Source organism: Schistocerca gregaria, unplaced genomic scaffold (genome assembly GCF_023897955.1).
Source record: "Schistocerca gregaria isolate iqSchGreg1 unplaced genomic scaffold, iqSchGreg1.2 ptg000551l, whole genome shotgun sequence".
NCBI classification, from domain to species: domain Eukaryota; kingdom Metazoa; phylum Arthropoda; class Insecta; order Orthoptera; family Acrididae; genus Schistocerca; species Schistocerca gregaria.
In genome coordinates, this window is record NW_026061945.1 from 62,501 (window position 1) to 72,500 (window position 10,000).

General features: G+C 52.7%; 2 non-coding genes across 2 annotated transcripts; both read right to left on the reverse strand.

Annotated features, from left to right (window-relative positions):
- Window positions 1–32: 32 nt before the first annotated feature.
- LOC126314338 (5.8S ribosomal RNA) lies at window positions 33–187 on the reverse strand. Its single transcript, XR_007555795.1, has one exon. It is a non-coding gene; the product is annotated as a 5.8S ribosomal RNA (ribosomal RNA).
- A 371-nt stretch (window positions 188–558) lies between these two features.
- Window positions 559–2,451, reverse strand: LOC126314322 (small subunit ribosomal RNA). The gene has a single exon (XR_007555782.1). It is a non-coding gene; the product is annotated as a small subunit ribosomal RNA (ribosomal RNA).
- Between the last annotated feature and the right edge of the window lie 7,549 nt (window positions 2,452–10,000).

Sequence of the window (10,000 nt, forward strand, 5' to 3'; positions counted from 1 at the left end):
GGACAAACGCCGCGCGCTTCAGTATACGTAGCCGACCCTCAGCCAGACGTGGCCCGGGAACGGAATCCATGGACCGCAATGTGCGTTCGAAACGTCGATGTTCATGTGTCCTGCAGTTCACATGTCGACGCGCAATTTGCTGCGTTCTTCATCGACCCACGAGCCGAGTGATCCACCGTCCTGGGTGATCTTTTCCTTTTCAGTCTCCCACTGTCTCTTTCAAGACAGTAGCATTTGCGGGACTGAGGCGTCTGACGGCCCCTGTTCCACTATTTTTTTTGTGTCCAACGGCCTCACAGCCGATGGGCGTCGTACGGCTCCACACCGGAGCGGACAGGCACTCGGGCGAACGTCATTCAAAACCGGCGCCAGGCGCCAGGTACCGCAGGCCAGCCGCTCCAGAGCTTCAGCGCTCGTACCACACAACAACAACAACAACAACACTTCCGCTAGTTTTGAGAGGCACGCGTGGTTCCGCACGCGGCGCACGGCCACTGCCGTACAGGTAGCGTGTTGCGCGACACGACACGCACATCGAAAGACATGCAGTCTAGTCGGTAATGATCCTTCCGCAGGTTCACCTACGGAAACCTTGTTACGACTTTTACTTCCTCTAAATGATCAAGTTTGGTCATCTTTCCGGTAGCATCGGCAACGACAGAGTCGATGCCGCGTACCAGTCCGAAGACCTCACTAAATCATTCAATCGGTAGTAGCGACGGGCGGTGTGTACAAAGGGCAGGGACGTAATCAACGCGAGCTTATGACTCGCGCTTACTGGGAATTCCTCGTTCATGGGGAACAATTGCAAGCCCCAATCCCTAGCACGAAGGAGGTTCAGCGGGTTACCCCGACCTTTCGGCCTAGGAAGACACGCTGATTCCTTCAGTGTAGCGCGCGTGCGGCCCAGAACATCTAAGGGCATCACAGACCTGTTATTGCTCAATCTCGTGCGGCTAGAAGCCGCCTGTCCCTCTAAGAAGAAAAGTAATCGCTGACAGCACGAAGGATGTCACGCGACTAGTTAGCAGGCTAGAGTCTCGTTCGTTATCGGAATTAACCAGACAAATCGCTCCACCAACTAAGAACGGCCATGCACCACCACCCACCGAATCAAGAAAGAGCTATCAATCTGTCAATCCTTCCGGTGTCCGGGCCTGGTGAGGTTTCCCGTGTTGAGTCAAATTAAGCCGCAGGCTCCACTCCTGGTGGTGCCCTTCCGTCAATTCCTTTAAGTTTCAGCTTTGCAACCATACTTCCCCCGGAACCCAAAAGCTTTGGTTTCCCGGAGGCTGCCCGCCGAGTCATCGGAGGAACTGCGGCGGATCGCTGGCTGGCATCGTTTATGGTTAGAACTAGGGCGGTATCTGATCGCCTTCGAACCTCTAACTTTCGTTCTTGATTAATGAAAACATACTTGGCAAATGCTTTCGCTTCTGTTCGTCTTGCGACGATCCAAGAATTTCACCTCTAACGTCGCAATACGAATGCCCCCGCCTGTCCCTATTAATCATTACCTCGGGTTCCGAAAACCAACAAAATAGAACCGAGGTCCTATTCCATTATTCCATGCACACAGTATTCAGGCGGGCTTGCCTGCTTTAAGCACTCTAATTTGTTCAAAGTAAACGTGCCGGCCCACCGAGACACTCAACAAAGAGCACCCTGGTAGGATTTAAACGGGGTCCGCCTCGGGACGCGAAAGCACCCCTTCGGCTCGCCCCACCGGCAGGACGTCCCACGATACATGCCAGTTAAACACCGACGGGCGGTGAACCAACAGCGTGGGACACAAATCCAACTACGAGCTTTTTAACCGCAACAACTTTAATATACGCTATTGGAGCTGGAATTACCGCGGCTGCTGGCACCAGACTTGCCCTCCAATAGATACTCGTTAAAGGATTTAAAGTGTACTCATTCCGATTACGGGGCCTCGGATGAGTCCCGTATCGTTATTTTTCGTCACTACCTCCCCGTGCCGGGAGTGGGTAATTTGCGCGCCTGCTGCCTTCCTTGGATGTGGTAGCCGTTTCTCAGGCTCCCTCTCCGGAATCGAACCCTGATTCCCCGTTACCCGTTACAACCATGGTAGGCGCAGAACCTACCATCGACAGTTGATAAGGCAGACATTTGAAAGATGCGTCGCCGGTACGAGGACCGTGCGATCAGCCCAAAGTTATTCAGAGTCACCAAGGCAAACGGACCAGACAAGCCAATCCGATTGGTTTTGATCTAATAAAAGCGTCCCTTCCATCTCTGGTCGGGACTCTGTTTGCATGTATTAGCTCTAGAATTACCACAGTTATCCAAGTAACGTGGGTACGATCTAAGGAACCATAACTGATTTAATGAGCCATTCGCGGTTTCACCTTAATGCGGCTTGTACTGAGACATGCATGGCTTAATCTTTGAGACAAGCATATGACTACTGGCAGGATCAACCAGGGAGCTGCGTCAACTAGAGCTGAGCAGCCGGCCGCCCGGGAGTGTGTCCCGGGGGCCCGCGCGAACACGCAAGCGTCCGCTCAATTATTCTGCAAACAGGAGGAGGCCGAGCTCCCCTGCACGATACACCTCGAAACCCTCTCAGGTCCCGGCGGCGCGCAGCGCCGTCCTAGGTACTTGGTCGGTTTCGAGAGAGGCGCAATCGCCCGGAGTTAGGCGAGTAGACGGTTTTAGTGAGAACACCCTTGCTCCCAACTGAGCTTGCCGCTGCCGACAGAGGCCCGGGAGCGTGCTGTCGTGGCATTGCCGGCGGGAGACAACACGCGCCACCTATGGTGACCGGCAGCTCCAACGCCAGCGCCACACAAGGGCAAAGCCCCACTTGGGTGCAGAAGCGAACTCTCCCAGCACAGCGCACGCGCCAACACGTCCGCACAACTGCGATACAAACCACCTGCGAGAACCGCTGGGGCGACCGAGCAGCAGACGGCGTCGCGGCGCCGAGTGCCAGGCGGCGGCGCATCCTCAACGCACACAGTCCTCAATCAGACCAGCACACTGCAGATGTCCACCGCGCTTCGCACCGGGCTCGGCTGAACCAACTTTGGCCGCCAGGCGCCGCGTGCAGGGTGCGCCGCAGCGTAGCTGCGCCGCCTGCCGGGCCCGTCGGCTGGCGCTCCTGCCACTCGGCGCCCCCCACCAGCCGCCTGTTGCGCGTGCGCCCACGCAGCGCGCGGCCAACACGCCGGGCGGCCCCCCTTCACCGGCCGGGAACAGTCCCACCAAGCCACCGCCGCGTATCGCTTCATACCCACATGGGCCTAGTCACGTGTGTGGATGTGGCGGGTACCGCTGAAACAACCGGTTAATAGCTGTACCGATCGTCGCCATCACAGATTCACCTCCAGCGTGAACAACCGCTCAACAACGGATTTCCAGTTCATTTGCGTATCTTGGGCAGTAAACGTAGATGTCCACCTACATTTGCGAATTCAACAATTCTTGCATGCCAGGATGTCATGTGTCACGACACGCTACATCAGACCACATACACACTGCGACATGTGCAGAAGAGAACACGTGGAAGGTGGCCCGCGCACGTATGCGATGTCCCTTCCGCGATCCACTGTCAACCGGCATCTGCGGCATGTCCCAGATATGGAACGCGGTCCACCAGGGTAGCACTTTGTGTGAGGCAATACGACAAAGTCGGAATACACGCGTCACTACATCAGACGGCTCACGCTGACCTGACCTGACCTGACTCACCGCACCACCACCCCCAGCGACCCAGGGTGACATACAATGCGTTCGTACGTTCCTCCCACACGCCTCTACGGCGTACCACAGTGCAACCTAGCTGTTATTGGGAGACGAGACAAGTAGCATCGAGCACATCATATGGAAATTGAGATTCGACACCGTTGGGCACAGCCAGCGTACGGTCACACGTATCACACTACTTCACTCTGTACGTAACGACCGATGATCGGTACAGCGTGTGGGTTACGCGTACGACATCAGCGGACAATGGACACAGACCATACCACGACGTACACTGAGGGCGTCGACATCTGAATGCAACTGAACAGCTGCGAGGCTCATTTAACACTCAAACGCCAGACCGACCAGCTTGAGAGGACAGAGACACAAAGAGGGGGACAGAGGGAGGGGGGGGGGGGCGATATAGTCCTATTGCAGTACAATTGACAGTGGATAGCGGGAATATGTGGAAAGTAAGCAACACTCGCAAGACATCTACATGAGGATAACAACGACACCAGAGATTCCGAGCAGTGAACTATGTTAGGCAAAGGGACAACGTGGGTTAGGTTAAGGGACAACGTGGGTTAGGTTAAGGGACAACGTGGGTTAGGTTAAGGGACAACGTGGGTTAGGTTAAGGGACAACGTGGGTTAGGTTAAGGGACAACGTGGGTTAGGTTAAGGGACAACGTGGGTTAGGTTAAGGGACAACGTGGGTTAGGTTAAGGGACAACGTGGGTTAGGTTAAGGGACAACGTGGGTTAGGTTAAGGGACAACGTGGGTTAGGTTAAGGGACAACGTGGGTTAGGTTAAGGGACAACGTGGGTTAGGTTAAGGGACAACGTGGGTTAGGTTAAGGGACAACGTGGGTTAGGTTAAGGGACAACGTGGGTTAGGTTAAGGGACAACGTGGGTTAGGTTAAGGGACAACGTGGGTTAGGTTAAGGGACAACGTGGGTTAGGTTAAGGGACAACGTGGGTTAGGTTAAGGGACAACGTGGGTTAGGTTAAGGGACAACGTGGGTTAGGTTAAGGGACAACGTGGGTTAGGTTAAGGGACAACGTGGGTTAGGTTAAGGGACAACGTGGGTTAGGTTAAGGGACAACGTGGGTTAGGTTAAGGGACAACGTGGGTTAGGTTAAGGGACAACGTGGGTTAGGTTAAGGGACAACGTGGGTTAGGTTAAGGGACAACGTGGGTTAGGTTAAGGGACAACGTGGGTTAGGTTAAGGGACAACGTGGGTTAGGTTAAGGGACAACGTGGGTTAGGTTAAGGGACAACGTGGGTTAGGTTAAGGGACAACGTGGGTTAGGTTAAGGGACAACGTGGGTTAGGTTAAGGGACAACGTGGGTTAGGTTAAGGGACAACGTGGGTTAGGTTAAGGGACAACGTGGGTTAGGTTAAGGGACAACGTGGGTTAGGTTAAGGGACAACGTGGGTTAGGTTAAGGGACAACGTGGGTTAGGTTAAGGGACAACGTGGGTTAGGTTAAGGGACAACGTGGGTTAGGTTAAGGGACAACGTGGGTTAGGTTAAGGGACAACGTGGGTTAGGTTAAGGGACAACTTGAGTTAGGTTAAGGGACAACTTGAGTTAGGTTAAGGGACAACTTGAGTTAGGTTAAGGGACAACTTGAGACAACTTGAGTTAGGTTAAGGGACAACTTGAGTTAGGTTAAGGGACAACTTGAGTTAGGTTAAGGGACAACTTGAGTTAGGTTAAGGGACAACTTGAGTTAGGTTAAGGGACAACTTGAGTTAGGTTAAGGGACAACTTGAGTTAGGTTAAGGGACAACTTGAGTTAGGTTAAGGGACAACTTGAGTTAGGTTAAGGGACAACTTGAGTTAGGTTAAGGGACAACTTGAGTTAGGTTAAGGGACAACTTGAGTTAGGTTAAGGGACAACTTGAGTTAGGTTAAGGGACAACTTGAGTTAGGTTAAGGGACAACTTGAGTTAGGTTAAGGGACAACTTGAGTTAGGTTAAGGGACAACTTGAGTTAGGTTAAGGGACAACTTGAGTTAGGTTAAGGGACAACTTGAGTTAGGTTAAGGGACAACTTGAGTTAGGTTAAGGGACAACTTGAGTTAGGTTAAGGGACAACTTGAGTTAGGTTAAGGGACAACTTGAGTTAGGTTAAGGGACAACTTGAGTTAGGTTAAGGGACAACTTGAGTTAGGTTAAGGGACAACTTGAGTTAGGTTAAGGGATAATGTGGTACAACCACAGTTAGGTTAAGGGATAATGTGGTACAACCACAGTTAGGTTAAGGGATAATGTGGTACAACCACAGTTAGGTTAAGGGATAATGTGGTACAACCACAGTTAGGTTAAGGGATAATGTGGTACAACCACAGTTAGGTTAAGGGATAATGTGGTACAACCACAGTTAGGTTAAGGGATAATGTGGTACAACCACAGTTAGGTTAAGGGATAATGTGGTACAACCACAGTTAGGTTAAGGGATAATGTGGTACAACCACAGTTAGGTTAAGGGATAATGTGGTACAACCACAGTTAGGTTAAGGGATAATGTGGTACAACCACAGTTAGGTTAAGGGATAATGTGGTACAACCACAGTTAGGTTAAGGGATAATGTGGTACAACCACAGTTAGGTTAAGGGATAATGTGGTACAACCACAGTTAGGTTAAGGGATAATGTGGTACAACCACAGTTAGGTTAAGGGATAATGTGGTACAACCACAGTTAGGTTAAGCGATAATGTGGTACAACCACAGTTAGGTTAAGCGATAATGTGGTACAACCACAGTTAGGTTAAGCGATAATGTGGTACAACCACAGTTAGGTTAAGCGATAATGTGGTACAACCACAGTTAGGTTAAGCGATAATGTGGTACAACCACAGTTAGGTTAAGCGATAATGTGGTACAACCACAGTTAGGTTAAGCGATAATGTGGTACAACCACAGTTAGGTTAAGCGATAATGTGGTACAACCACAGTTAGGTTAAGCGATAATGTGGTACAACCACAGTTAGGTTAAGCGATAATGTGGTACAGCCACAGTTAGGTTAAGCGATAATGTGGTACAGCCACAGTTAGGTTAAGCGATAAAGTTGGTTAAATTTGGTATTGTGTGGGAAGGGTGCAGAGAGAGAGGGGGGGGGGTGGATAGTGGTGGCAGTACGCGGATGCCTGAGTCACCGTCAGATACGTCACGTCGGTTCGATGCTTGTAGCAAGAGGCTGGCGGATGTGTGTCTCTCACTTCTGCAATTTTTCATGTGGTATAACACGAGGGCGGGGGATGATATTTGGTGCCCCTCTGTGTAGGATGTGTGTTGGTGGTGTTGATTTATCTGAGCAATGGTAGTTGTCGGAGGAGTGGGGTATTGTGCTTTTATAGGTGGACCTACTGCTCTGGTTATCATAGTGTCGACGGTGCAATGTGGCAGAGAGGATGCACTCGACATTGTCGCATTCCAGATGTTTACGTATTGTGTGTCTCCGTTGCAGGCCGAGAGTGGTGCATGTTCGAGTGTCTGGCTGACGTGCGATTCACGTTGTGTGCCCAGTCTTACAGCACGTATAGGGACATTCGCATAAATCATCTATATGTGGCCTTGCATCATTTACTAAGCAGTGCCGTGAGACGACCGAACTATTAGGAAAGTACTGATGTACCGCATAATGTTTACCTTCCACCACACGGCGAGTATCGACTCTGCCCAGCGTTGCCACCGCAGGCAGCGGTCACCGTCACCATTGTGCGGCGGAACGGAACATCTATATCCTCAGAGGGGCACTCTTTGCCGCCGGGCGTCAGGTCTCGCGGCCTGCCGGCCAGCGGCCACGACGAACTTACCGCATGTATAGGGACATTCGCATGTATCATCTATCTATGTGGCCCTGCATCAATTACTAAGCAGTGCCGTGAGACGACTGAACTATTAGTAAAGTACTGATGAACAGCAGAATGTTTACCTTCCACAATGGGCGAGTGGTCGACTCTACCCCAGCGTCGCCACCGCAGGAAGCGGTCTTGGAAAAACTACCCCCACACCGTCACCATTGTGCGGGGGAACGGACCCTCTATATCCACAGAGGAGCACTCTTTGCCACCGGGCTTCAGGTCTCGCGACCTGCCGTCCAGTGCCCACGGGGAACCGCGTGGAGGTGGTGCCGCCGTAGCATCCGCTTACAATGGGCAATCAGCCGGCGCACGTTTCTCCTGCGGGTAGCAGGGTCCACAGCACTCGGCTCGGGCTAGCCAGGCCTTGCCCATCGTCGAGCCCGGAATTTCCGGGTTCTTGGCCTAGAGTCTGTCGCTACTTAGTCATCGTCAGCCCATGAGTCGTCATCTGAATCATTGCTGCTGGTCTCCGGAGTCGTGTCGGGGTCATGGAGCATTCCTGCTCTTTCCCTCACGAGTTCCAAAGCCCTCCGCTGCAAATATTGATCCAGAGCCTGTGCGGATATTGCAGACGCAAGAGTGTTGAGCGCCCTCCAGTGCTCTCTGCTCCGGAGTAGCGCTCTAACATCTCTGTTAGGGGGCAGTTGTTCCCGTACTTCAGCAAATTGTGGACAGTCCCACAGAGTGTGCTCCGGGGTTCCTTCCTCGCCACAGTCACAGTCTGTGGTTTCTCTTTTGCCAGTCCTACACAAGTAGGTGGAAAAGGGCCCATGTCCTGTCAAGAAATGCACCAATCCCCGTGAGGGTTTCAGAAACCGAAGTCTCATCCGCTCTCTCACGTTGGGGAAAAAATGGTGCACGCGCCTGCTTGTGCGGAGCGCGTCCCACCTCTGCTGCCACTCGTCAAAGAGCCAGTTCCGGACTTCAGCAGCGCTGTCTGCCGGTCGGCCTAAGATGTTATTGACCCCATCCGGATTTCCCTTCCGGAGCCAATACAGCGCACCCCTTTCCCTGACCAGCAGGTCAAGTGGGGGGATTGCTGTGATGACTAGTAGCGCATCGGCGGAAGTCGTGCTGTATGCTCCAGTGAGGCGCAACAGCGCTTGGCGCTGCAGCCTCCTCATCGCCGCCGCAGGTTTTCTCTGTCTCAGCCTATGAGCCCAGACACTCGACCCGTAAGCCGTGATGGCCACGAGAATGCTCGAGTGATATAGCCTTAATGTCTGCAATGGCAGATGGTATTGCTTGTTTGCAATACTGGCTATCTTGTGGAAGAGGGCCTGGCTTTTGCGACATACGATCTCGATATGCGCAGAGAACAGTCTGGACTCATCGAGGTGGATTCCCAGATACCTCGCCATGTGTGTTCGCCTGATAGCTCCATCGTTGGCACCGCCAGCAATTCGGAGTACAGGGCCACGTGCCAAACGGCCGCGCAGCAAGATATACACAGTCTTCTCAGCAGACAGCTTCAGCTTCACTTTGTGGCACCACTGCTGCAGGGCGTTGAGCGCTGCATTGCAGTTTACTTCCAACATTGCCCGAGAGTCACCTTCTATCACTAGAAGGATGTCATCGGCGTACGCTACTACGCCTCGCACTTGTCGCAGTTCTCCTAGTTCCGCCAACACAGGCTCGAGGCCTACATCCCAGAATATGGGACCGCAGACCGAGCCCTGTGGGCATCCCTTGGTGATCGACTTCTCAACCGCCCGCCCCGGGCACCGCAAAACCGCCCGCCGGTTACGGCAGTAGTCTAGCAGGCACCGGTACAGGGGCCCAGGACATTCCAACTTCCTTAGGCTGTCGAACAGTGCCGGCCACCATAGGTTGTCGAAAGCCCCAGCGATGTCAACCATTATCCCCGCAACGTACTTGGCTGTAGATGTGTCCACCAACAACATTGCCTTGTTTATAGCATCTTCTGTACACAGACCCCTCCTGAATCCATATTGGTCGGGACTGCGTCCCCTAAGTTCCCGGTGTTGCTCTAGCCGAAGGCATAGGAGCTTCTCCTGGAGCTTAGCCATGGAGTTCAAGAGACAGATGGGTCGGTATGATTTCGGCACTTCCGGATCCTTGTCCTCACCCTTTCTCAGAATGACCACTTCGGCCAACTTCCACGATTCTGGTACCCGTCCCTGACGTAAGCACTCATTGTAGAGGTTAGTCAGGTAAGGGCAGATCTCCGCGCACAGGGCTTGGAGAACCTCGGCAGCGAGTCCATCATGGCCCGTCGCCTTTTTACGGCGCAATTCAAGAATTGCGGCGGTAACTTCACGTTCAGTGAACGGAGCAACAGGCGTCTCATCGGCATACAGCTCATGGAGTTGTCGCCTCAAATTCCCCTGTTCCTCGTCCTCATCTTCGCTACTATCGTCGGGCAATAAGGTACTCATGAGGAGCTC